Here is a 26,445-nt window from a genome sequence, read left to right as displayed (position 1 = left end):
GTGCCGTGTCGTTAGCTGACTGGTGTAAACATCATAAACTGCGTGAACGACTTGTTGGGTATATTCCTATAAAACAATAGTTTTGTAGTCAACGGCTTGCTGCTGGGCACGGTATGTAGGAACTTACAATGTTCTTTGTCATGTTAGTCAGCAATGTAGTGTATTTTAATTGAGCCATATTTTTATATAATTTATTTGAGCCTTGCTCTCTTGTTACGGAATCTCTCTTTGATCCATAAAAAGGTGAACTGGATAAAATGAAAAATTGTGGGCCGATATCGTTAATAAATACTGATTACAAAATCCTAACGATGAAATTAGCAAATAGTTTTAAATACCTTTTACAAAATATAATATATATATATGAATTGCATATTTGCCATTTTACAACCGAACGTTATAAATATATTCAATGGGTGCATTGGCTTTAACATAATTTTGATATTTTAGAATACTGAGCCACCACGTACTATTTTTGCCAGTCGGTTTTGGCGTGCTTGTTTCAAACTAATTTCATAAGAAGAGAAGGCTGAAGTGTTAATTGCAGTGCACATGGATTCTTTCAGGATCGCAATATTAGTAGCATAAGATACTATTCACCTCTGGAATAAGGAAATCTAATAACAATGATTAACGTATTGCAAACCATGTCAAGTCAATCAGTACATTTGTGATCATGACCATTCCAATATATTGTATTCAAAATTCATATAATGAGAAAATTGTGGTAAAGTGTACGAATTATATCAAGAAAAGCTAAAACATCATCAATTTACAACTTTACTCGAATAATATAAACCAGCACATGGACCTATTTTTTTATTCAGTTGGTAATCTTGGGGATAATACAGGGCTTGGCATTCAGTTTCCGAGATAAATAGAGCGAAGAGTTTATGTTACGTCTGTTAATCGTGAAAGCTCATAAAATTATTAGGGTGCTCGCCGCACATGAAGTTTGTGCATTCCTTCTATATGCAGTCAGAGCAAAGAGTGCGTGTTTGTATAAGCAAATTTACTGAAAGCAAGGTTACGCGCATTACTCAAAAATATAAAACAATAATCTCTGAGCAAAGTTACAGGAGGCAAATGAAGTTGAGAGAACTACTGATACTTTAAATAATCATGGCATAGAAATAAGAATAGTTATTCGTTAGGACTGCAACACGAAATAAAAACTTCATCACAAAACTTAGATTTTGAAATGTTTGTTTGTTGAATGCAAAATTTATCTCCACGAATGTAAAATTCGAATTATTCGTTTGCTGAATATGAAAATATTTACAAAACTTCGAATTCTAACACATTGTTTACCGAATATGAGATATAATCCTCACAGCTATTTGCAAATTTACGAAATGTTTCGTTTCTGCACTAGTTTCAGTCCTGTACATCGTTCAAAAGAATATGAGACAGAATAGGCATATGGCTGGCCTTGAAGTGGTGGGAGTGATGGTGTCGCAGCAATTGTGTTCATCAGACAGTGGGTAAAAATTACTAATCGAGTACGCTGTGAACAATCAAATGGAGATAAACAAGAGATCCATGTTCAAATATATGAGCACGTAGCGCCACATAGTGGCAAAATTATGATGACGTCATATCACACGAGGAAACGATTCCCATACAGCTCACTGGAATATTTGAAATAAATAAAAGTAATAGCTTTTTAGCGAAAAATTTAGTCTTTGAGCACTGACAATTTCAAAGCGATTGGTCCAGTAATCAAAGAGAAAGGCGATTTTTTCTGTTACAATTAACAAGCAACAGCATAATAACAAAATGATCGTTATGCCCACTAACGTGTCCAATAATACAGAATGCAGATATGCACGATGGATACGACGGCAAAATAAATGACAAGAAAAAGTAAACACCCAAAAGTTTGATATCAAGCCCTAACGGTCTAGCTCTAGATCAGTGTTCTTCAACCTTTTTAACCGTGGTATACATTTTACAAATTTGCAAGAACTTTCAAATAACAATGTTGATTTAAAACTTCAATAAACGTTAAGTTTTAAGCACAAATTTTGATTTTTAAGTTTACCGCAGACAATACTTTCTACTAAAGTTACACTTTATTTACTCATTGTATTTGTAGACGTGTTAACAACTAATTCATTTCAGCATTTTAACCCATTTTTCTTAAATGTCTGATAATTATGATAGAAACGCATTAGGTTATTATCGATTGTTTGAGCAAAAATTCATTTCATTTCAAAAGTATTCTAAGATATTATAGGAGAAAGTAAAAATCAACCACGAAGGGTTAATTCATACGTCAGAAAGGATACCTCAGTCCATAATATGCCCTATTTTTCACGGCGATGAACGAGATCCGTCAAAGATTTTAGGCTTGAGCGAAATGTTAACAGGAAACCCAGTTTCTGCCTGAGCCCGAACCACTTTATAGGGACCGTTTGCAAACGCGATGACTACTACACTACGGAATGACATCAGGGTCGGTTCCAAGCCGATTCGACCAACCACGGATGTATGCGTTTCACATATGTAGAAGTCATCACGTTCGCCTAACACGCGAAAGATTATTGTTAAGTCTCCCAAGAGTATTGTTCATTATAATATGACCCACCGGCGTATACGTTTCTGCAGTGTAGTGGTCATCACGTCCGCATTATACGCAAACGGTTCGCATCGTTTTGAAATTAGTATTTATCTATAGTTAATGTTAGGAATGATTTGAAAATTGAAATTTCTTCTTTCTTTTCAATCTCCTTTTTTATTTTGAGCGGTAGAGAGGGTGTTTATTTTTTGCCATTGCTTCAGGAAAAATCCGAAATTTTGAAACGAACGATTTCATGGCATTTAAAGTAAGACACAAAGTTGTAAGGGCGTCGTTTTCAACACTATTTTGCTCTATTCAAGAGCTATTCACTGATAATTGGCCGTTTGGGGCTTACTATCAATTCATACTCCAAATTAATAATCCGATTTGGCAAAAATGCGCGATTGTATAGCCTGGAGAACTCGGCGTGAAGTAAGTCTATAAAGGGGATTTTAACGTAACATTAGATATCAGTGGCTGCTTAAATCCTGCCTTGTTCGTAGCAAAATCGGGCGAATAAGAATCCGTATTACGTCATATCAAAAAAAAAAAAATTGGATTGCCAAATTTTGGGCTGGCTACGCCTTTACCGATGTAAATAAAGAAGTCGATTATTACGGAAACATCAATTCTTATCGATACTTGGAAGTATAAGATTGGGATTTCAAAATTGGGGATAAAAAATAGAAAAAGTTCACACATTTATTTATTGTAGAAACTAGGCATAAACAATAGATAGGCTATAAAAGGGATGTTTTGTACAAAGTTTCCACCAACGCTTTAAATGAGAAAATTAGTAATTATCCAGTTAAGAATGCATATTGCGCCGAACACGACAATTTTTATTCATTTCCGAACCAACTGGATAATTGTTAATTTTTTATTTAAAACATGGCAGGATTGTTTCTATCAAATCTCACATTTTGGTCAGCGAAGTCGGGACTTTTTTGTTAAGGTAGACCAGGGTGGTCCAAACCATGTCATGCTGACACATTTTGTGCTGCCCACAGAACAATTTTAGCGTATATTTGTATCTAATAGCAGAACGCTTTTGAGTTTTTTCAGCTATTGCAACTGGGGTTGGGATTCCGAGATTCAAACCCTTTTTTCTAACGCTTTGTGCCTTTATTTTAGTAAAAATACTCCTCTGTTTTCAAGCGTGGGCCATGTGCCAGTAGTGACGAAACGCAGAGCCGACTTAACGCCGCGCAATCCAGTTTTTTTATAGCTAGGTCCCGAAATACCAACTTAGACGGACTTGGTTGTTATTTGACGATGGCACTAAGCTTGCTCACGCTGCAAGTTTTTAAATTACTCAAATATAACAATTCGTAATAAAATGAGTGACACAAGGAAAACACGGCGGAAACTATGTCCTTGCCCCTCACACAGTGTCTGGTTTGATTTCAGGTAATATCTGTCACGAAAAAATATAATTTGAAGCGACATTAAACGCGAGATGCGGAAAATACAACGGTAATTCCCGGGAATTAATTTTTAAATACCTGAAGGCTTTATATATCTTTTTTAAAAGAACGCCACCAATGCAACATAATATTAGTATGATTAGAACGGTAAACTCTCGTTAAATTTAAAGTTAAATTAAATTTAAAGTAAGTAAACTCGCGATCTTTCGATCACTTTTGGGTTTTCTCCGACTTGCGCCCGCGAGACCTTCTCAAAAGTTGTTGCGGCCCTTCAACCTAGCAACCTTGAACCACACTGAGGTAGATTACATGGTACCGGTAAAATTTCAAACTACAGTTGTGATCATTTGGTATTCCGATTCACGTTGAGATTGGAGGCAGGAATTTTTATTGTCACACTCCATCAGGATTAGAGCTCAACCGATATATCGATATTTATATCGGCTATATATAACAGTTAAAAAATCTAAAAATGTTCGTAAAAATCGTTTTATTTACTGTTGTTTGTGATTATTTTCAATGGATAATAACTTATTTGGTTTATTGTTTTTTATAATTAAATTACACATAAGGGGGCACCAAAGTCTTCAGTGCTTAGGGCACCAAAGGGGCATATTCCGCCCCTGCACCCACTGTACCTTGTTCCTGACTACCTTGCTGGGTTTTAGCCACTATGTCCGACCCTGGTCTGCTCTACATGGTTTACAACCTCCTTCGTGTGTTTCGACCACTATGTCTGCGTTCTGCCACTGACCCTGTCTCTTGTCCACCACACTGCTTGAACTCTAAATTCCTTACTAGTTTTGTGAAGCTGATGAAGCTTATGTAAATGTTTAATCTATGGCTGCAAAAATGATATACCACGAGATTTTTTCCGGCGGTAGTGGGAAAGCCTACAAAAAAGACATCTCTTTGATATGGCGTTCGCTTAGGGCCGAATTGGTCGCCATGTCAAACAGGCCTGAGAGATAATGGCAAAAGGTCAACTTTTCTTCCTCCACCTCTGCCTGGTATTACTTTAAAATGGGAAAAAAAATTACTCCTGTTCGCTAAACTCGATTCAGCAGATAAATAATAATAGATAGTGCAGATAAATAAAAATAAAGTACTTCATTGTTACGTAACATTAAAGGCAAACACTACGCAATGAAAAGTAATCGACATAGAAAGGTAAAATGAATTTATTGATTCATATACCCAGCATTTGAATTAAAAAATAATAATAATATTATCCAATCATATTTTAGGTATGTTTAACACAATTCTGTTAGTTTTCACGGCGCATTTGGCAACTCGCTGAATTACATCATTTTTCTTTATCAATTTCATTTTTGGTGTTCCGCGAGGCGACATAAAAAGTGCAAGTGTTCTGTGGCGAAAAAAGTTTGGGAAACGCTGGCTTAGGGTAGGGGTGGCGGGAGGAAGCCGCCAGCAATCCTCTGGTACTAAATTGTCCCCTACGATATTTGAACCTGCGAATCCAAGCGGAGTAAGAAATCGAGCGTATTCCTAAGGCTTAGCACGATGCGCCACTCAACGCAAACGTAGTCAGCTGCAGTGCACTGACTGTCACAGATACTGAATACATTAAAATACGTGTATATCCTTAGCCTGGATCAGAGGGGGACAACTTATCTAGTCGACGGGCCAGATGTGAGAAAATGAAGTCCTCGGTGGGACTGATTATTACAAAAAATACTTCGGTATCCAATCTTTGTCAAATGCTCGACACCCTCTGTCAACTTTACGTTTCTTGGGATATTCCATGATTAATAAAGTGTTTCATACGGACATAGGGTCTCCGCGATCTATTCGTTTACTCAAAATGGCATTATTAACATTCAAGAAGCAGCAAATACATTCGAGTTATAGAATATAGTAATTCCAATTCACTCATTAATAATGATCGGTAAGTAACAATTTGTTTTTGTTACGTCCTTATTATGGGGTTACGTCTACCTCGTCACGAGCTCCATAACACCAAATATTTGAATGGTCTCGAATAGATGATCTATATGTTATCAGTTGTTGTCGTCGGTATGCTCTTGTATTAAGCAGTCAATTAATTACTTCACATAGAACCGTGATTAATGCTGTTGCTGATGTTATGTCTCCGCCGTTTGGTTTGGGCGAAGAAATTACTATACAGTAGGCATCGGAACAACGTCACATTATGACCTAAGCGCTAGACCTTATGAGCTAAGATTTGTACGCCAATGCAGAGAATGCATTGATATAACGCTAAACTTGTATACGCCGTTATTCTTTTATTGAGTTGTGGGAGGGTTGCATTTTTGATGGTATTCACGTGCGCGTTTACACTACAAATATAAACAGACAAATATAATGGAATTGCTGGATTCTTTGTACTAAGCTCCCGTCACTGATGCAAAAATGTGTGATCTGAGATAAACACCCCTGTCACGTTTTAAAATAAAAAATAAGTAAATATGCAGTTAGGGTTTTGGGTTAGGAACGATTTGAAAATTTGAATTTCCGGCTGAATCTGCATCCCTCACCTTAACTGAATAATTACTATTTCTATTTAATTCGAGCGTTGGCGGGGTGTTGTTTTGGGGTGGGGCTTGGTACAAAAGATCCTGAGAATATTACTGTGAACTAGGTATTATACGATGTATGAAGCAAATCCCAACCGTCATTTGCATTTTGTATCTTTGAGATCACGCTTCAGAAGCGTGATCGCCTCGTAACAACAACCTGGAGTAATTAATGTAATCAAACAATTAGTTAGCTTTTTTCGTCAAATATTTTTGCGCGGGAAGCCACAAGCGACATCGCTTTTAGTCAGTCACAAATGTCCGTGTTAAGATGATTTTGTGTAGGATTTATGGATAGGCTGACTGTGGATTATGACAGTGAGTTCGAACTAATATTCAGGTGAGCTAAATGTTCTTTATACCTATTGTTTTCATTGCTATTATATTGATTTCATTTTACTATTGTATAAGTGGTAAATTAGAGATTTTCGGGTCTTTACGAATTGGAATTATTATCCAAATACAGAAGTCTAGATTGATGGATGATTCTCTCTTGTATCGAACTCACTAACAGCGGGTTTCATCGTTTTCTCACAAATAGGCCAAACTTAAATGCTATATGGCAATACATAAACTTATCATAATAAGAAACTTAAACGTAATACACTGATTTACGTAACTACGTAAGCTGCATTCAACATGGTACGCTTTACATGAATGTAATGCATAACTTTCAAAACTTTCGCAAATGTAGCGCAAAATCCATGGTTTAATAGAGATTCGCCGTAGCCTTTTTACCTTGATATATTATTGTGTATAGATTGGATCTTTGTACAAAGACCCTACCAACGTTCAAAATAAGAGAATTAGTAAGTTAGGAATGCAGATTGCGCGGGAAATTCAAATTTTTAAATCATTCCTAACCCCAAATGGATAATTACTAACGGTATGTCATTTTAAAACGTGGCGGGATCTTTGTGCAAAAGATCCGATAGATTCAGTCCCACTGTCCATTGAATATGCTAGCTACAGTTCTGCGATAGTTTATTTATCAATATCTTAACTTTTTTTCAGGTGCAGAAATATTAAAGGTTAAAGATTCAAAGACACAACAAAGTAACGAACGGGTAATATTGCAAGTAAATATTATTTGAACATTTTATTTGACTTTCGACGCCTATTGATTCCTGTATACCACTGTTTTTGTTTAAAATGCTAAACAATTCGATGCGAGCGCACCGCGTCTCGGGTCTTGCGATCAGAGTCAGCATTGTTATGCCACTTATTTATTTGATTGTGTGCTTTCTCTCGAAATTGTAAGACTTATATTTTCAATAATAAGTTTCAATAATTGTCTTTCGATTCAAAAGTTCAAAAATATAAGACCACCGTTAACGTTTAGAATGCTAAATAGTTCGATGCAAGCCAACATTGTTATTACGCTTATTTGATCCTGTGCATTCTATCGAAATTGTAAGATTTAGATTTTGCACAAGTTTTAATAATTGTGTTTCGAAGCAGAGTCCAAAAAAGTACTATAAATATAGTACCTTGTATCAAATTGGTGTACTCTTTGCGACCCCTAAAATTTGTTGCACGCTCCTCTGCTGGATATCGATCCCCAATTTGCGATCCCAACCGTGAACAATGTGATAATGCTACAAGTTACTGATCAGAAGTAATTAGTCATATACTCCATGAAACAAGTATAAAACGTCATTGGGTATTTTATTGTTATTGTAATATTTGCAATTTGTGCAGTTTGAAAACTACACCTGATATGTTATAAAGTATATATTTGAAATTTAATGGCAATAGCTGAATAAATTTTACGTATTTACGTATTTTATTGAAACTTACGTATATTTTTAGAAGAAAATATTCAGAAAAGAGTCTTACTTTAATTAAGAATACAAAATGAGGTACAATATAATGCACTATCATATCATTTTAACTAAAGGATGTAATTTTGGAAAATCAGCGACATAGTTGAAAATGATGAATAATTGCATAGTTGGCTCAACAAAATTTAGTTTAATTCAAATTTAGAATTGGCTTACACAAAATCCTGACATATATATTGATTTTCAGCTTTTTAAAGCCCTGCTCGAAAGTCGGCGGGACAATTCATCGTTGGACTAAAAGAAATTCGTCAAGTGCTAGGTTTTCATCACTGAGAGTGAGATGGAGGCCTATCAAGTTTGAAGAGCAAGTACGTAACCAAATCATTTGAAATCTTTCAATTTACATGTCTATAGATAAATGATATATTGTATTATTTTCGGGAAATCTACAGACAAATTATTACTTTCAATATATATATATATTGAGTATAAGCTTAGTTTTGTTTCGTCTGTCAAATGAAATTTTCTATAAATTACAACCTCAAAATTTCATAATATTATGATTCGCACAACTACCGTTTTATTCTGGCTATTGAGTCAGCCCAGTGATAAAAGGCGGGGGTCATTTTTTAGAAAAAATAATTAGACTTTTTTCGTTCCCGCCCAATATTCGAGACACAAGAATGCATTACATTGATCTTCATTTTGTCAGTTTGGGCACCGATGCGCGCTCATAATTGTGTATGGCAAAATCTGTTAAAACCATACCATGTTCATTTCGTAGAATCGCGGAATTAACTATTCTGTACTACAAATTAACTGTAGCAATATCCGGTGAATAATGGCGTAGTCAGTACAGCGCTGCACCTTCATGGGCTAACTGCTCATCTGCTGTTGTTTCGTTCAATCGTCCAAACCGAAAGGCCAATTACTATCTTGTAATGCATGATTGCCACCAGGTAAACTCATGTTGATAATAAATGAAGCCAACAACCGGTGTTAACAAAACGATGTAATTTGCGTTTTGCTAACACCAGTTGTGCTTCGTTTATTATCTACTATCTTGTAATGTCAGTTTATTTGAAGGTCATTAGGCCAGCATAAATAAAAGACGTTTCATCGCAATAGGGCGTCAGGTTGTGATTACGACAAACAGTGAATTTTTTTCATAGTGATACTTAAGTTAATCCAGCAGTGTATATCTGCAGATATACTGAAAGATTTGAACTATGCCTCGTTAAGTGCAATTCATTTAAAACACAACCCCAACTTAATAACCATGCGAATATTAAAACTTATTGTTTAACTTTTGGTTATTATAGAGTGCCTATATATACGCTAATATGCCTAATTTGTTGAAATCGTTGTCCTGGTCTTTTTTATTAATCTGATAAGCGTTTTTACCACAAATCGTAGTTCACACTAACTACCATACTATATATTATAATTTAATCAGGCTGATTCCTCAAGTGTAACTGTAGCTCATCGTGTGACCTGCTCGCTCTGGTAATGAACAGTTGATAATCATGCCTTTTATGTTACCAAGTAGTTCAAACTGGTAACGCTCCAAATTTCCAGTGATGATATTATAAGAGTGAGTCATACTAAGTGTATGAAATCCGTTAATCTTACATCTTGAAGAACTTGTGTCACTGACGGCACTCACCGTCAATATAAGATATAGTATTTTCAAAACTCAGAATTCTTGCTTTTTAATTAGACATTAGAAACTTGGGCGTCGCTGCTTGATAACCAGTTTGAAGGTTACTATATACATGAGATCCCACCAAATTGTAAATCTACTATAGTCAGCCTATATGCTAGTAGCCTCAGTAATCATACCGTCCCATGTTCATAAACGTTTGAATCTGGAAATATATTCCATATTTCCCTATCGTTTATTTCGTAGTAATGATCTGTCATGATCTTATTTATATATATATGTATATAATGTCTACAATGTCTGTAGCTGAAGTTTTTTATATACGTATATTTTCAGGAAGTCGCTGGGAAGGAAAGACTATAGAGAACTTGAAGGTAAAATATAAAACACTAATAAATAACTAGAATTCGGTTCGAAACCGAAGACTTATCGATCGAAGGTTAGGGGATCCCCCAAAACAGTGGTCTTACTCCATAGTGACACCGTGTGTCCCATCATTAATTAATTAATACCTCGCTAATTATACGACATAATCCATTCAAAATAGGCTTCTGATCCGAGCTACGATGAAAGCACATGCAAAATTTAGAGCAGATTGAATCTCTCTTTCGTGAGATATCGCGTGCATCTAACAGACAAACAAACAAATACCTATCAACATACTTACCGATCTTAAGATCGATAGGTAATTAACTAGTTACGATTTAGATAATGAGATATAAATATAGCACACTGGCAGATGATTCCAAATAAGTAATATTTATAATATTGAAAATCTGCAAATAATTTAAGAATGGATGTAAATGGATAACAATAGGCTACAAGTTGTCGTCTTTGTATCTTTAGAAGGGCGTGGACAATTTTTCAAGTGGCGTAGAGGTAATTAGGAATAGAAATATTTGTTGGACTTTATCTTTCCCGCCTATTTTTTAGTGTATAGTGTATAATGGCCGTTTCTGTCGCACAATATTCAGTTCATGACAACGACAAGAAATTAAATGTCTTTCTATTTTAATTAAATTGTGTTCATGGTAACTCGCTGTTGCGTCGACTTACAACAAGATGAAAGCATTACTTCTTTAAAATGCCACGGCAATCTGCGAACATGATAATGTGTGAATATATTGCCCGATTATATTTAGTTTTGATACATATTAAAAATATATTTAAAGTTTATGAGTAAATTCAAAAATACATATTCATCGTCATGCTTTGCTATTAAGTAATTGTGATGATTTTAATCTGCAATTGTGCTGACGAAATAATACTACTCAGAAAATATCAAAGTGGTCAAGTGCCCGATTATATTTTGTTTTGATTTGTGTTTTCGTGAATTCGTTAAATCTGAGCTGTTTGTACAACACCTACGGCGATCCATTACTGTACGTTCCAATGTGGAGACAGTAAGGAAAAGAATCCTAAGAAAAGATGCCATGGTACGTACACTACGGTAGCATCCGAAATTTTGCAATTTGTAATGTCTAAAAAAGCGTTTTTAATCGGTCGCGGACAATCATAAAACAAAACTTATGTTGTAATCCGTTTTATTTTTAGTATTTTGTATTGCCGCTTTTCAATTTAGAAAATTTGAGTTGCCACTATTGACACCTACCAGAAAAAAAAATTATTCCTCGTTGTTCGAACCTGCAAACTCTCTCGAAGCGTGTGTTTTCGTTGGAAATCCGCAAGTGAGTTGGGAAATCCAATCGTTTGATTAAGCGACGCGTCAGCTGTTACCAAATTTTCGAATAGTAAATTGCTATTCTAATAGTTGAATATTCGAATATATGCCAAGTTCTACTCATTAACCAGTAATTATTGACTCGAATAATGGTATGTGAATAAACTTGCCTTTTATGTTTTATGTAAACTCTAACGTAAATCGTAACTAGGCTGACAGTTAAGTTTCGCGAAAACGTTTGCAGACCGCAGTGAATTTCTGGCTCGTTGCGGACTCATTCCAATGCTCCGACTCATTTGAAACCGCGGACTTGGGTTGCGAAACACTGATCTAAAGCAGTGATTGGCAACCTTTTTCAAGTGATGGACCGGTAAAGTTTGACCAAACTTTTGGCGGACAACCTTTATATAAACGAACTAAGCCAATGCCTCAAATTATACGCTTTAGGAAATTTATTTTGACAATATACTAAAAACGTCGGTGATGCTATTTAATGTGATGTCTGTATTTGTTTGATGGCCATTAACTGTTCCCATATTCGAGATATGGTCGACATTGACACACGTAACGTGTTTCTTACTTCCAGCCCATTTCGTTTTTGTAGGTATCAATATTGAAAACCAGGCCTCAAGCCAGGCCTTATTATCAATGTAAAAGTTGATGTTTTTGTGGCAAATCGTCGTTCCAATGATGATATTTCGACAAGCGAGTATACGAAATTTAATCTAAGTGTAATTCATTTTAGATAAAGCTGCTCAAGGCCATATGTTCTTCCAAACGTGCACATTACACCTTTTGCACTGTCGCACAGATGAGCTGTGGCGCAGTCCCGGGTCTCGGGGTCGAACTTTCGACGACTCGTTTCATAACAAGTTTGTCGTTGAAACCTAACAACTGCGATGCTGACTGGGCATATCGAGCAAACCGGTTTTGGAATGCGCAAGAACGAAAAATATTTTCCCGTTCAAGCATTTTGGAATGCTCGACCCGCGTCGCTCCGCAAATAAATCCGTGTAGAAACAATAATAAATTTGGGATTAATTTTTGTTTTATTTAATAAATGTCGAGTCGTTTATGAGCCGCAACAAATTAGCTCACGGGCCGCATTTTTTCCGACCCCTGGTGTTGTGTTTGTCTGATTTACTGTTAAATGCTGTTTTTTAATTGTAGGGTTTGTGGTTAGATTGTAGAGGTTTTATTTCGGCCTTGTCCGTTTTTGTGTCACCTCTCTGCGGACCGGCAGTAACCTCTCCGCGGACCGGCGATGGGCCGCGGCCCGGTGGTTGCCGACCACTGATCTAAAGTATAAGCATAGCTTCTCTGTGCTCCTGTCAAGTTACATTTTCTGTAACTCAAAACTTAATAATGACATAGTTCAAACAGCTTTATTTATTTCAAATCCATATGATACAAAATTTACCTACATTTCATTATCTCATATAAATTTCAGCTTTCTGAAACACCTCTTGAAAGCGGGAAAGGCAATTTATCATTATATCTAAAGACATGCGGAGTTATTTGTCCGATTATGCATCACTGAGAGAAATGGCTACTTCGAATCTAAAGAGCAAGTATGTTATTAAAATCTTTTGAATCTTCCTAATTTACACTCATCACCATTATTCACGGATCCCCACAATAAATTTTGAAATTGTTATCTATTACTATTTTTAAGTTAAAATTATTTTACCTAATTTAAATGCTAAACATTTTTAACATGCTTAATACCAGGCATAAATAAATCTAAATTTTATAGATAAATTAAATATAAGGCTGTAAACTCAAAAAACATGAAAACCCTTTTGGTGTTTTTGGAATACTGAAAAATAACGTACGCGATGACATTTTGTTAGAATCGCCGATAGTTTTTGTCATCGTGACGTGTTTTTTATTAAACAACTTATTTATTCTCTCTGAATCACAAACTTTTTTTGGCATTTGTCTGTATTGTTCTACGAAGCCAACGATAATTTTTTTTTCCTGTGCAGAATTAAAATTCCAGTGTGCGAAACAAGTTAGAATACTATATTATAAAAATCGGTGAAGAGAAGCTAGGAATAAATAATAAAGAGGTGAATCCGCAACTTAATTTCTTGTTAAAAAGCGGCATTATAAAATATTAAAACTAAAATCTAAAACGGAAGATTTCACCATAAGTTTTGTTTTAGCAGTCCCGTTTTTAGACATTGTAATTTTGTGTTATGTTGGGATTTCTTTAAAATGTGTACAACTATACAATATAGTAACTAAAATCGAAACACAGTAAATTGTTCGCACGATGTACCTTTTGTCTATTTTAAAACTAACGATGGAGCCCAATGCGTCTTTTTCTTGGTATGTGACGATATATAAGATAATTAATGCAAAATATATCGATCAATTTTTTTTGCAATATTTTAAATTACAATCGTTTGTATTTTGTCCATATCTTTAAAATAATTTTGAGTGCTGAAAAAGCAAATCAAATTTGACTAACCTTAAAATACGATTCCGGTCTACTTGTAGTTGGCAGTTTGGGACGTATTTTATGCAGTTTTTAAATAGTGATTTTTCATTTTAATATTCGTAAAAGTTTTCTCGACTAAAATTCGAGTAACGAAGAACACCATTAAATTTCTATGAAATTACTATGACAAGACATTTTAAATGCTTGCACCGGCTATGAATTGAATATTTTACTCGAGAAAAAATTTTTTATCCACTGCGATCCTACTTATAGATAATGTCACATTTGAATTTACGCTCGTTGTCATATTTCGACGCTACTGATGTCAAATATTATTATTGATGTTATTACTTCTTTTGACAGTCACAAAATTAGCCAAACCATTATTTTAATAAGTAATCGAATGGCTCACGAAGCGCATAGGTTTTACTCACTGAGCACTTTGAGAACCTATGCACAAATAGACCAAGGGAGAAATTTTTGTAAGAGTGTTTGAAGTATCGTTGTACATGTTTAATAGCTGAGTTTTAGGCAGAATATTGTACAATTCTAGCATCTCTTTGAAAATTAGCTGTTTGCATCTAATATTTAAATATTCACTCCAGCTTGCCATATTAAGATTTTGTGGCAACGCTTCCAAATGGCCAAAAACTTAATATGGATACGCATTATCGCGATAGTTACCTTATGTCCATGCTTGTCCATGGGAACGTCCCATGGTATGGGATGGGACAACACACATTTGTATTTCCCATGGGACACGTGGGACACGAAATCCGTATGATTTTCGGGAAAATGATGGTAAAAAATTTCATTATGGATTCCGTGTCCCTATATTTGAGCATAGCCCTCTTATTAGTTATAAACAGCAAAACATATTCAGCATTAACAATATACCTCGTGAAAGGGCTGATGGACACATGTATAATAGTTATGAATATAAAGTTAACAAAGTCCGTAAATGTTGTTGTTTCGCTTTTCTCTTTTTACATGTAGTCCTATTTATTGGAAGCAAAACCTAACAATTTTTATTGAATTTTATTACAATGGGAATTCCATGGGATGGGATGGGACAAGGATAATTGCTATGGGATGGGAGGAGAATGGGACGGAAAAATATAATCTATGAACAGGGTGCTTATGTCTATATTTATTAGCATGTGTCGCATAATCATATAATGTTATTTATTTTGTTAAATGCAATTTGAAACTAATTTGTTTTTTCCAATCGTGTGAACTATACTTGTAAGTTGTATGTATATCTATCAACAAATATTATTTGTAATTTTTTCGGGAAACCTGCAGACAGAGTATTATATTTATCATATTGAGTAAACACTCAGCTTTGGTTTGTCGGTCATAAGAAATTATCTATGGAAAATCCCTTAATTACTTTATAATATCATGATGAGCACCACTACCGTTTTTTTCTGGCTAATAAGCGAAAAAGACAAAAATAAATTTTAGCAATAAAAAATCGTGTTTTTGTCATATTACCGCCCAATATTCGGGTTAAAAATTGCATTACTTTGTTCCAAATTCTGTTAGATTTTTGTCATTCCTGAGAAGGAACTTTTTCCCTTGTGTTTGCAGTAATGCTGTTAGTTTAGGCACCAATGCGCGCTCATAATTTTATATGGCAAAGCTTTTGGAACCGGACCCGTGTTCATTTCTTCGTCCGCATGAAATTTAATATTCTACCCAAAAAACTGTAATTTAGCATTAAAAATGTATCAGCAATTCTTCACTGGGGCAATGGTTCTCAAACGGCGGGGCGCGCCTTGCAAAGGGGGCGTGGACAATTTTTGAGGGAGCATGTAGCTAATTAAATCTATTTTTTGTTTGTTGGACTTAATCGTGGATATTTTGGATATTTATATTCCATCCCCGTATTTTTAAGGTATTTTTGAATGAAACATACTATTTGTTATTTGTAGCTTATTGCTAGCTCGTTATTTTTGAAGTGTGGCGAGCATTCTCATAACAAGAGTTACATTGAAATCACCACAATTCGTAAAAATATTTTCATAGCTATATTATACTTATGAAATGTTTTTTTTTCTTCTTAAGAAATAAGTATCAGTACTTCTTTATTGTTTTCTCCATTGAATCCTCTAGCTAACGTCTAGCTAACTGCTAAAACAGCATTGTATCAATAATAATATATAGGAGAAATCATAAATTCTAAAACATGGCAACTCATGTCTATGATTAATGAATTAAATTGAGTACACACTGAGTTTTGCAGATACAAGGATGTCTATATATCCTGTGTCATATTTATACGTATATTGCCTTCTTCATTGATAGCATAGTCATTGTTATCCTGCATAGGATTTATTGATTTAATTTTATGAGCCAATCTGGATAATCTTATATATGTAATTTGAAATTATCATGGTGTGTGATCATGGTACTAACCAAAGCGTGTATATAATATTATAATATAAGCGAGGCAACGCTCAGACAATGGACGCCATTTTGTGCCTATTGTTCTCGGCAATTTAACACGGCGCCTTATGAGAAGTTCCAACACAATTATTGAAACATACCTATTATTTTCACTAATATTTTAGGTAGAAAAATTTTGTGAAGGTCGCGTTTTGAAGTAGAATCTTAGCCGAACATGCTTATATCCTTTCATGTTGGCCAAATTACATTTATAGTACATTAAATTGTCTTTGAAGACAGGTATACCGGTTCCGAGTTGCTTCCGAAGTAAATTGGCCATTCTAATCGTCATAATTAACCATTTGACGATGGCGTTCCTTATGATGTCACAGATGAAAAGTTGTATTTATTCGTCGAAATTACCGGCCGACCCAACTTTGCTTCAATGGCCGTTTTTATTTTATGGTTAACATTTTTCGTCTATCAAGCTACATAATGCCTTACTGCTCGGCTCCAAGCTGCGCTAGAAGAACAAATGACATTGTAGGATTGTTGCGGAGACATTTTACTGCCTCAAATTAGCGTATCACTATAAAATCTTTGAAAAAATGACCAAAAATGGATCTAAGCTGTGTTTGGGGTCAAATTTAACGCATTAGATAGTTTTTTTATTCTTAATTTATTTATATATTTAGATAGCATATATCTTAAAGTTCAAAGCCCACCCTTCAGTTTCATTCTAGCCCTTATAGCAGCGGACTTATTCGATTCGGTACAACAACACGACGAAAATTTCCCATAAGACTCCATTGTTTCGCGTTTCCCAAATATGGCACAAGATGGCGTCCATGAACTTGTTTAACATTAGGCAAGTTAGTTGCCGGCCGTTGGTACTAACCAGTTAACCGTGCCATTTTTGCGATGAGTTTTTAAAGTCAGTAAAATTGCATTCAATGGGATGGGAATACTTTCGTCTTTTTACAATTGTCACTGTCTGAACTTTGGTAAGAATTGTGAGAGCCGCACGCATTTCCCTCTCAACATTTACTCGAGATCAATATTTTGTGTGTATTACAGCCATGGTCGAAAAACCTGCTTTACATGAATACGGAGTCCCAAAAGGGATCAGAGTGCACAACGCATTTTCTACCAAGGAGGGATAATCCTTATTGAAGGAAATCCAATAACTCAATACATTTTCAGAATTAAAATTTCTTTTTAAAACGATTCCGTTCAAAAACGGCGAAGAAAGCGGTATTGTTGAGGCAAGATTTTGGCCAGTGAAACATGTTATCTAATGCATCCCCATATGCAACAAAAACCACGGAGCCTTTTTACTTGAACGATTCAAAGTCAATGTAGCCTACGTCATACTTGCGTTTTTAGACTTCTTGTATAGTATCGTTTTCACGCTTGTAATATTACTTTTTTCTATGCGCCCAAAAGAGATTCTGCAAAAAAAGAAAAAAAATTTCGCGATGCCCGAGCAAAATTGAAACGACGCCCACTTTGTCAACCACTGCTGTAACGTATCAATATAGCCATAAATTCTATTGGTAATAGTCCGTTCATGTTCATAATTGTCTGCATTTAGAAATGTATTTCGTATTGCTATATCGTTGAATGCTGGTACTAATATGTTAGGTTATTATGGGTATACGAGTACATCTAAATAAATGGTAAAATAGAATAAATACACGGGTTTCACGGATACAAGCATGTCTATATTTCTTATGTTTTATTTATACAGGTATTACGTTATTGATAAAATGGTCATTAATATTCTGTGTAGAATTTACTTGTTTAATCTTATGAGCAAAACTTGTTTTTACCACAAAATAATATCATACTATAAAAAAAGAATCCGACTAAGATCAGAAATGTAATTGTAAATTATCATGGTCTATACCAGTGGTTTCCAAACTTTTTAGTCGCAGTAATATATAGGGTAAATATACAATTTCATCGCCTCCCCGTTTACAAAAACATTTGAGGTCAGAAACGAATATAATACAGAACAAATAAACAAGATAAATCATAGTTTATTGTGTTTTTAATGAGATATATTAGCTTAGTGGTCTTCCAGCGAGTTTTTTTTTTAAATTTTTGGTGACATTTTCGTAAGCCACAATCTCAAATCACCCCGTTTACTGATCGAATTCGATTTCTTTGTTTTGACAGCACTTGTTTTGTTACAAACCCCTTCTTCACCATAAAACAGGTCGTAAGTAAAGGAATCCAGGTTTCTGCCTTCTGCCTTTTTTGCAAGGTTTGTCAAATTATGAGAAATTTTCTTTATAAAAATCACGCATTGATGCATCTCTCGAATATAACATATGAATTTTATTTCCTCATTTCATTGCATTTCAAGAAGCATTGTAAAGGAGCATTTAAATATTTTCTGCGGTATTGAACCCCTGCACAGTGGACTCAGCGTCAACTTTTTTGCGTGTTATTATTCGTCTAATTATATTTAAGTTGTAGGCTCGTTAAACGATTAACTGGTTTATACCACCTGGTAGTAAACAGTTAATAACCATGCCATTCATGTTCCAATCCAGAATCGCAATAAATTTTCAATACTGGTAATATTGGAGTGAGTCTAATCTAGTACATTAATATAACCGTGGATCTTACTACCTTCGGTGCTGGTTAATCATGTACTTCGTGTCCCAAACTGAAATTTTCAATAGGGATAATATTAGGCCAATTTCACCAATGTAGGCGTAAATCCCCTACATTCGACTTATACTTCCGTTGGTAGTCCCAGTAATCAATAACCATACGTTTCATGTTGATATGTGTTCAAAGCTGGCAATCCTTGTTACTCCCAGTAATCATACAATTCATATTGATAGGTGTTTGAAGCTGGCAATATTTGGTAATCCAAGTAACCATACAATTCATATTGAAAAGTGTTCGAAGCTGGCAATCCTTGGTAGTCCAAGTAACCATACGATTCATATTGATAAGTGTTCGAAGCTAGCAATCCTTGGTATTCCAAGTAACCATACAGTTCATATTAATAAGTGTTCGAAACTGGCAATCTTTGGTAATCCAAGTAACCATACAATTCATATTGATAAGTGGTCGAAGCTGGCAATTCATGGTAGTCCAAGTAACCATACGATTCATATTGATAAGTGTTCGAAGCTGGCAATCCTTGATAGTCCAAGTAACCATACAGTTCATATTGATAAGTGTTTAAAGCTGGCAATTCTTGTTAGTCCAAGTAACCTTACTATTCATATTGATAAGTGTTAGAAGCAAGTAATCCTTGGTAGTCGCTGTAATCATATGTTTCATGTTGATAAGTGTTCGAAGCTGGCAATATTCCTAATGTGCGAGTATTCATATCTTATATTCATGTGTGTATGTAATATGTATGACGCTGTATTAATGCGAATATTACGACTCTAAAATTGTTTATCATGAGGTACCTAGGCTAACATGTCTAATTTCGTTACAGGCATAGTCCTTATCATTCTGTATACCATATACCCATTTTTATTAAACTTGAAACCCGTTTTCACCACAAATGGTAGTTCACGCGAAGTACCATACTATGTAAGTGGATCTGACAAAGTGTTAATGTAGTTGTACAACCCCTTGTATGTTGATACCGTTATCGATATTCTGTTGAGCGTTGGAAGGTGAAATGTGTTTCGAATAACGATAACATACAAATTTATTAATATAATCTTGAATCTCACACCCATCGGTACTGGTTTAACAATATGGTGCGTGTCCTAAAATTAAATTTCCCATAATTTACTATAGCCGTAAGTATCTTATAACCAGTATAGACCTTCATTGGTAGTGTTTCTATACCCCCATGCCTTCATGTCCATAAGTTTTCTAGAAATATATTCTCTAGTCCCTAGTTTATTTTGAGTATTGATATTTTATGTTCTTATAATGAATGTATAATATCTACAATCTCTGTGGCTAATGTAACTTAATTGAAAATTAATTGATGAAATATATATTTTTAGTTGTTGGGAAGAAAAAGAAGAGAGGACCTGAATATTAAGGTAAATATAACGCACAATGCCTGTGGGCTGTGGTACACAAACATTTTGAGCCGCCCAAGTTTGGAATTTCTCAAGTCTCGCGCCCCACCTCAAAATAACTAGTTAACAATGTGCTACAAAAACACAGATAGTTAAGGCGGAAGTTTTTGTCAAGAAGCACGTTGCAAAAAGGTGGATGGAACGTAAATAATGAAATAAATTAGGAAAATAAAGCGAACAAGATTTTAGGCTTTTTTTAAGTTTCATCAATCAGCTTCACGTCACCTTAAAATGTTTACGTTTCCTTGTGAGGCGCGCCCCACCGTTTGAAACCACTGAACTAGTAAAAAATTGACTGGTCAATATTTATATGATGAGATACAATATATTGCACTGACAGATCATTCAAATTAAGTACAAATTGTAATTTTCGTGGAAATTTTGGAAAATTGAAAAAAATAATTTTAGAATAAACGAAAAATTAATAATAATTTTTTTTTTAATTTCTAGTATAACCTTAGCTTCGCTGTATTTCTGTTAATTACAATTCAAAAGGTTGATAATGACATAGTTCGAACAACTATATCTCTTCTCTGTATTTCTGTCAAATAGCATTTTTTGTGATTTGAATAACTTGATAGTGTCTTAGGGCAACGAAATTTAGTTTCACCTAAAGTTAGATAGACATAATCATGACATTAGATTGATTTTTTTATGTATTTTTAATATAAGCTTACCTTTTCTTCACCTCAGTATTTTTCTTTGATTTAATAATCCAATACTTGATAATGAAACTATATATTTATTTTCAGTTTTCTAAAACACTGCTTGAAAGAGTCATTGCATCAAACGGAATCGGCATTGTTAATAGTCTGGTGCATCACGGAGTGAGATGGAAGCCTACATAGTAAAGAGCGAGTATGTAATCCTATAAATCTTTCAATTTATATTTTGTCAGGTATAAACTGATATATCATGTTAAATCCCGCTAGTCAGGAAGAGCTGCAAATGTTTGAATTATTCTCACAAAATGTCCAAAATATTTCGCCCAATTTTATTGATATAATTTTGTAAAGTTATGTGATGCATGTGTACGTTTTTGTTAACCTGTCATCTCCACGGATGTCGCGCGCTTGGGTGTTTGTGCTTATATGATAGTGCCCTTATGACTTTGAAACATCTTGGGTTGTTATTGAAAATCTAGGATTTTCGAGATGAATCTTTTCATTTTCTGTAACCTTGCACGAAATTAGGTTTCCCCTTTATAAAGTTAGGATTGGGCACCTAATATCAACTGTTCGGTACGATTGGGTTTGGCGAGAGCTTTCATGATAGCGCAGGGGTTCGACAGGATCGAGAAGGTTAAGGTTAACTAGAATTTGAAAAATCACACATTGTTACGTAGTATTATTTTTTTCGATGTTGCCATAAAGTATAGACAGACAGGTACAAATAGATTTGATGAAATATATATCCAATTCATATCGAATTATATTTTCTGTCATTCATAAACCCAAAACTTGACATAGTTCATATAGTTCACATAATGACATAGTTCGAAAAACTACTGGTACATTCAAATTTTAACCCCCAAGTCGGAATTAGATCGAAATAATTGAATATTCTTCTGAAATTAATCAATTTTTGTAAAATTTACCGTCTTCGAATACCACATTGTGCCACCGCAACTTTTTGTTGAATAAGTTTTTTATATCAGTGTTCGATTTAATGGAATTTTCAAATTTTTCCCCGCTAGGTCGGAAAAGTTTGAAATAGTTCAATATTTTTGAAAAAACTTATTGTGTTCCAAGTATATTACCACAATTGAGAATGTTTCTTAAGAAAAATGAGAGATTTGGGAAAACACCCCCGGGTTCGGGTTGAGAATGATTTAAAAATTTGAAATCTGCATTTTTTTTTGTTTTTTTGAAAAAAATGCTTCAATTGAATTGAACTTAAATTTGTCATTAACTCAAATGCCCGACTCAGATTTGTGTTTGGCAAATTTAAATTTTTATTAAAATAAAAAAAAGTCTGATATACAATAATTCATTTCTTAGTCATTGTCGCATGAATGTCTTATCCGTACAAAAATACATTGGGAAATGCTAAATGATGTTCATTGTTTTTACTTGAGTGAAACGGTAAAGATGGAAAGTAAGTATGTTAAGCTAAATATTGGGGAAATTAAAGCAAACGTATCAACAAAAAAGCGCTGAACGTTTCCACGAATTTATGAAAGAAATGAAATGGTCACTTATAATTCTCTGATAAAGCGTAATAAATTGATAGATTTGAAATCACGTAACACGAGGACTTTTTATAATTTTTTTAGAATTTTCTGATTTTGTCGTAACGATACTGATCAGTTTGTTCGTTATTAGGACTTGCGAGTACTTTTGCAGAGCAATGCTGTATTACACAATGATATTTTGCGAAAATCTTAAGCTATGTGGTGATGTGAGGAAAATGAACTGCAAAATTATTGTTCCTCCATGTTCCATAGAAAACAGTTCTAAACAGGCTGGCAAGCCAGAAAATATCCAATTTACACTGCACACATGCCGAGTCATATTAATAAAGCCCTCGCTCAATCATTTGTTCTTCTATAATAGCTGATCGACTGCTGATAAGCGGACATTTATAAACTTGTTTTGGTATGCCAAGGGCATGACACTGTAATATCGTTGTACCATACGTAGTTCGTCAAATAGCCGCGTTTTTATTACTTTAACTTGTTTCTAATTTTAATGTTGGAGAGTGTTGGAATAATTTTAGGTTAAAACACGTCCAACTAACTGTCAACTAAAGGCGCTTAAATTCACTCAATAGGCTAGATAATTTCTCTGCTACAAATGCGGTGCACTGGTTAAACTTGTGCGTGCATTGAAAAATATACACGAAAGGAAACAGAGAATGAGACAGAACGTTTTTATGTGTTAAACTGTGTTTGGAAAGACAAAGTTTTGGCGTTGGTTAAATTTAAATTTTGCCGACAGATTACTGGAATGCTTTGCTTTATTCATTTCGTATCACATTAATAAAAATAAAAAAATACGTTTTCTCTAATATTTATAGTTACGTTAACATATTTTAAAAATATGAATTCAAAACCATCGCACCACAAATGAGATGTTTAGGATGTACCTACATGAAAGCAAGTAGAATCCTTATTTTTATTTTTTCAAAATTTTAAAGTAGTATAATTTTGTCACAATTACAGCCAACAAGGCTCATTAACGCATTTTCTAACCAAACACCGATATTATTACCGTCAGTGTGCAATGTATTTAAACTAAAAAACGTATCTGAACCCAAAACATTAATATCTTTTTATCTGAAATATGTTTTTTCAATCTGAAAAAGTGTGGCATGAATAATGCTTGCAAACTGTTACTTTACCTATAGTCTGGACTGCACTCTTGAGATAATATTTACATAGCATGTAAACGTCGGCAATTTCTGCTTCAAAATATTGATATCGGCGTTTTATCGTTGTTGTCGAATCGGTATCGGCGACAAGTAGTATTGGTACATCTCTCATGTTGGAATCTCTAGTATAATGTAATGGACGTTAATGTAATGTTTAAAATTGATATCCACCGCATGCGTTTTGTATCAAATGATACGTTGTAAAACAATGTACTCTCTTTCTGCAAACATTAAAACTCGTATGATATTAAATAGCATCTCTTATTAAGCCATCTTAAGCGTGTAATTGGATACACATACTACTACCAAGATTCATTTTCTCATCTACAGACAAAGTTTAATTGTTTTGTTCCGTATATGAATTTGACCCGGTGTTATTTCGAAAGTTATCGGGAATTGTACTTTTGGTGAATGACCGCTCATAGACTACTCTCTTTGAGGCAATTTCATCTTCTGTTCGTGGGAAGAAAATAGTCATGTTGACGTAAACAAAATCTTATATCGGTCTTGTCTTCTCATATTCTTGTTTGTTTATTATTATTTTGGTATTTCGGATCATTGCGAGTCGGCTATTTAAGAGTTAATTCGCATTAGAAGTTTGTCGTTTAAGTAGTGTCAATTCAATTGCCGTAATAAACTGATTGTTGGCTTGTATTATATTTTGGTTAAATGGGTTAAATTATATTGCATAAATTAATGTTGCTATTGTTTGCATCTTTCGGAATTAAGTATGTTGTCGACCTACTTAGGTTGGTCGTAAACTTTAGCAACCCTATACAATAATAGTTTTGGCTTCTACATTATTGCGTTTTGCACATACTATTTGTTTTTTCGTACTTTGTTCATGTAGACTGGATATTTCATTGCCAGCGATAGACTTCAATCATATTCAAAGTTGTGGAGTTGTTAATATCGAGAAAACTGGCAGGTTATAAGTCTAAGGTAGTTAGTTGATGACGCGCAACGTCACCGCCCAACACGTTATAGGCGTCTCGTAGAGTCTCATCATACGTAATAAGTTGCTCTTAATTTACTTCCTCTATTATAAAAAGACATGATAACTCAATGTATATATATATTTTACAGGTTCCTCAGTTATGGAACTTGACGACTCTTTCTGTTTTTCAAAAAAAAAAAAATAGAACTCAATTATTCAAATATGAAGAAGAGTTTTATTAAAGATAATCAAGATGTGCTAGCCAACAAATGCATTGAGTCCACACAAAAGACTTTGATATAGAAAAAGTCACCCTTTGTTTGAGACTGTATCCCATTGCCATACGTACTTTAAGCTCGTATGCATGTGCACTGATTACCAATATGTGGTAGCAAACAAATGCATTGGGCAGCACACACAAATGCCTTCATATCAAATAAGACTGTTGTTTAAAGCTATACCAAAATGCCATACACAATGTAAAAGGATTATATGCGGAAGTTTAACATGGGTCAACCCGTGAGGAATTAACTATTTGTATAATTTGAACAATTGCAAACGGATTCTTGATTGTATATTTATCAATGAATTGAATCATAGCTCAGAAAACTAAATACAATTGGTATTTGTATTTTGACACCCTGCAATGTAATCCTGTATTTGATGTCCTGTTATGAAAAATTTAAAATAATTCTTTCGATTTACGTTATTCTTATATTTTTATTGCTGTTATTATATGTTACTGATTTGTGAATTATAATATTGTTTATTACTGATATTGTATATTTTTAATGAGCTTTTTTGTAATATGCAGTTTCCATATCTTATTTATATCTATCTTATTTGCTGTAGTCATTATTTTCTATTGTATTTTTTGAGATATTTTCAACAGGAAAACAAGATATCGTGCCAACGACAATGGAAGAAAAGTATTAACAGGGCTTGCCATAGCTTTTTTTGAATATTTTTTCATTGTAGATAGATTTAGACCCATCCCCGCCTTTAGGAATAATAGGGATTTTATTAGGCTTAGATATTTTTAATGTTATTCTAGCTTCTCAGGCACAGAACTATGAAGACACTGGAAAAATCAAGAAAATACGAATAGAAGGAAAATCTACAAATTACATGTAAATATTTTTTAAATTTTAGGAGACTTAGGTATTTTTAATGGTATTCTAGCTTCTCAGGCCCAGAATTATGAAGAAGTAAGAAAACGACTGATACAAGGAAACAATGAAGAAATTAGGAGAAAACTGAAACAAGGAAAATCTACAAATTGAATGTAAATATTTTTTACAAATTTTATTAGGCTTAGATATTGTTAATATTATTTTAGCTTCTCAGGCACAGAATTTTAAAGGTACTGAAGAAATTGAAAGAAGACGGAACCAGAGACAAATACTGGTAAATATGTTACATTTGTTTCATTAGGCAGACTTACTATTTCCATTTAGTGTTCATTTCCATTTTAATTCGATATAATATTTTTCTGATTATATTATTACTGACACAATAATGCACAAAGTATTATGTTTATTGCTGGCATT

At 34.2% G+C, this 26,445-nt stretch overlaps 1 long non-coding RNA gene across 2 annotated transcripts; it reads left to right on the top strand.

Moving 5' to 3' along the window:
• The first annotated feature begins 6,810 nt into the window (after positions 1–6,810).
• LOC120336157 (uncharacterized) lies at positions 6,811–26,200 on the top strand. 2 transcript variants are annotated; one of them, XR_013477872.1, is made up of 8 exons: positions 6,811–6,888; positions 7,563–7,615; positions 8,580–8,700; positions 10,332–10,369; positions 13,127–13,247; positions 20,509–20,547; positions 21,339–21,444; positions 25,045–26,200. It is a non-coding gene; the product is annotated as an uncharacterized LOC120336157 (long non-coding RNA). The 2 variants fall into 2 exon arrangements; XR_013477873.1 differs by having other exon boundaries at positions 6,841–6,888; positions 7,563–7,627.
• The last annotated feature ends 245 nt before the right edge of the window (positions 26,201–26,445 follow it).

Source organism: Styela clava, chromosome 9 (assembly GCF_964204865.1).
Source record: "Styela clava chromosome 9, kaStyClav1.hap1.2, whole genome shotgun sequence".
Classification (NCBI taxonomy): Eukaryota; Metazoa; Chordata; class Ascidiacea; order Stolidobranchia; family Styelidae; genus Styela; species Styela clava.
The sequence above is the reverse complement of the archived record's forward strand: the minus strand, read 5'-3'. Positions and strand labels throughout refer to the sequence as shown.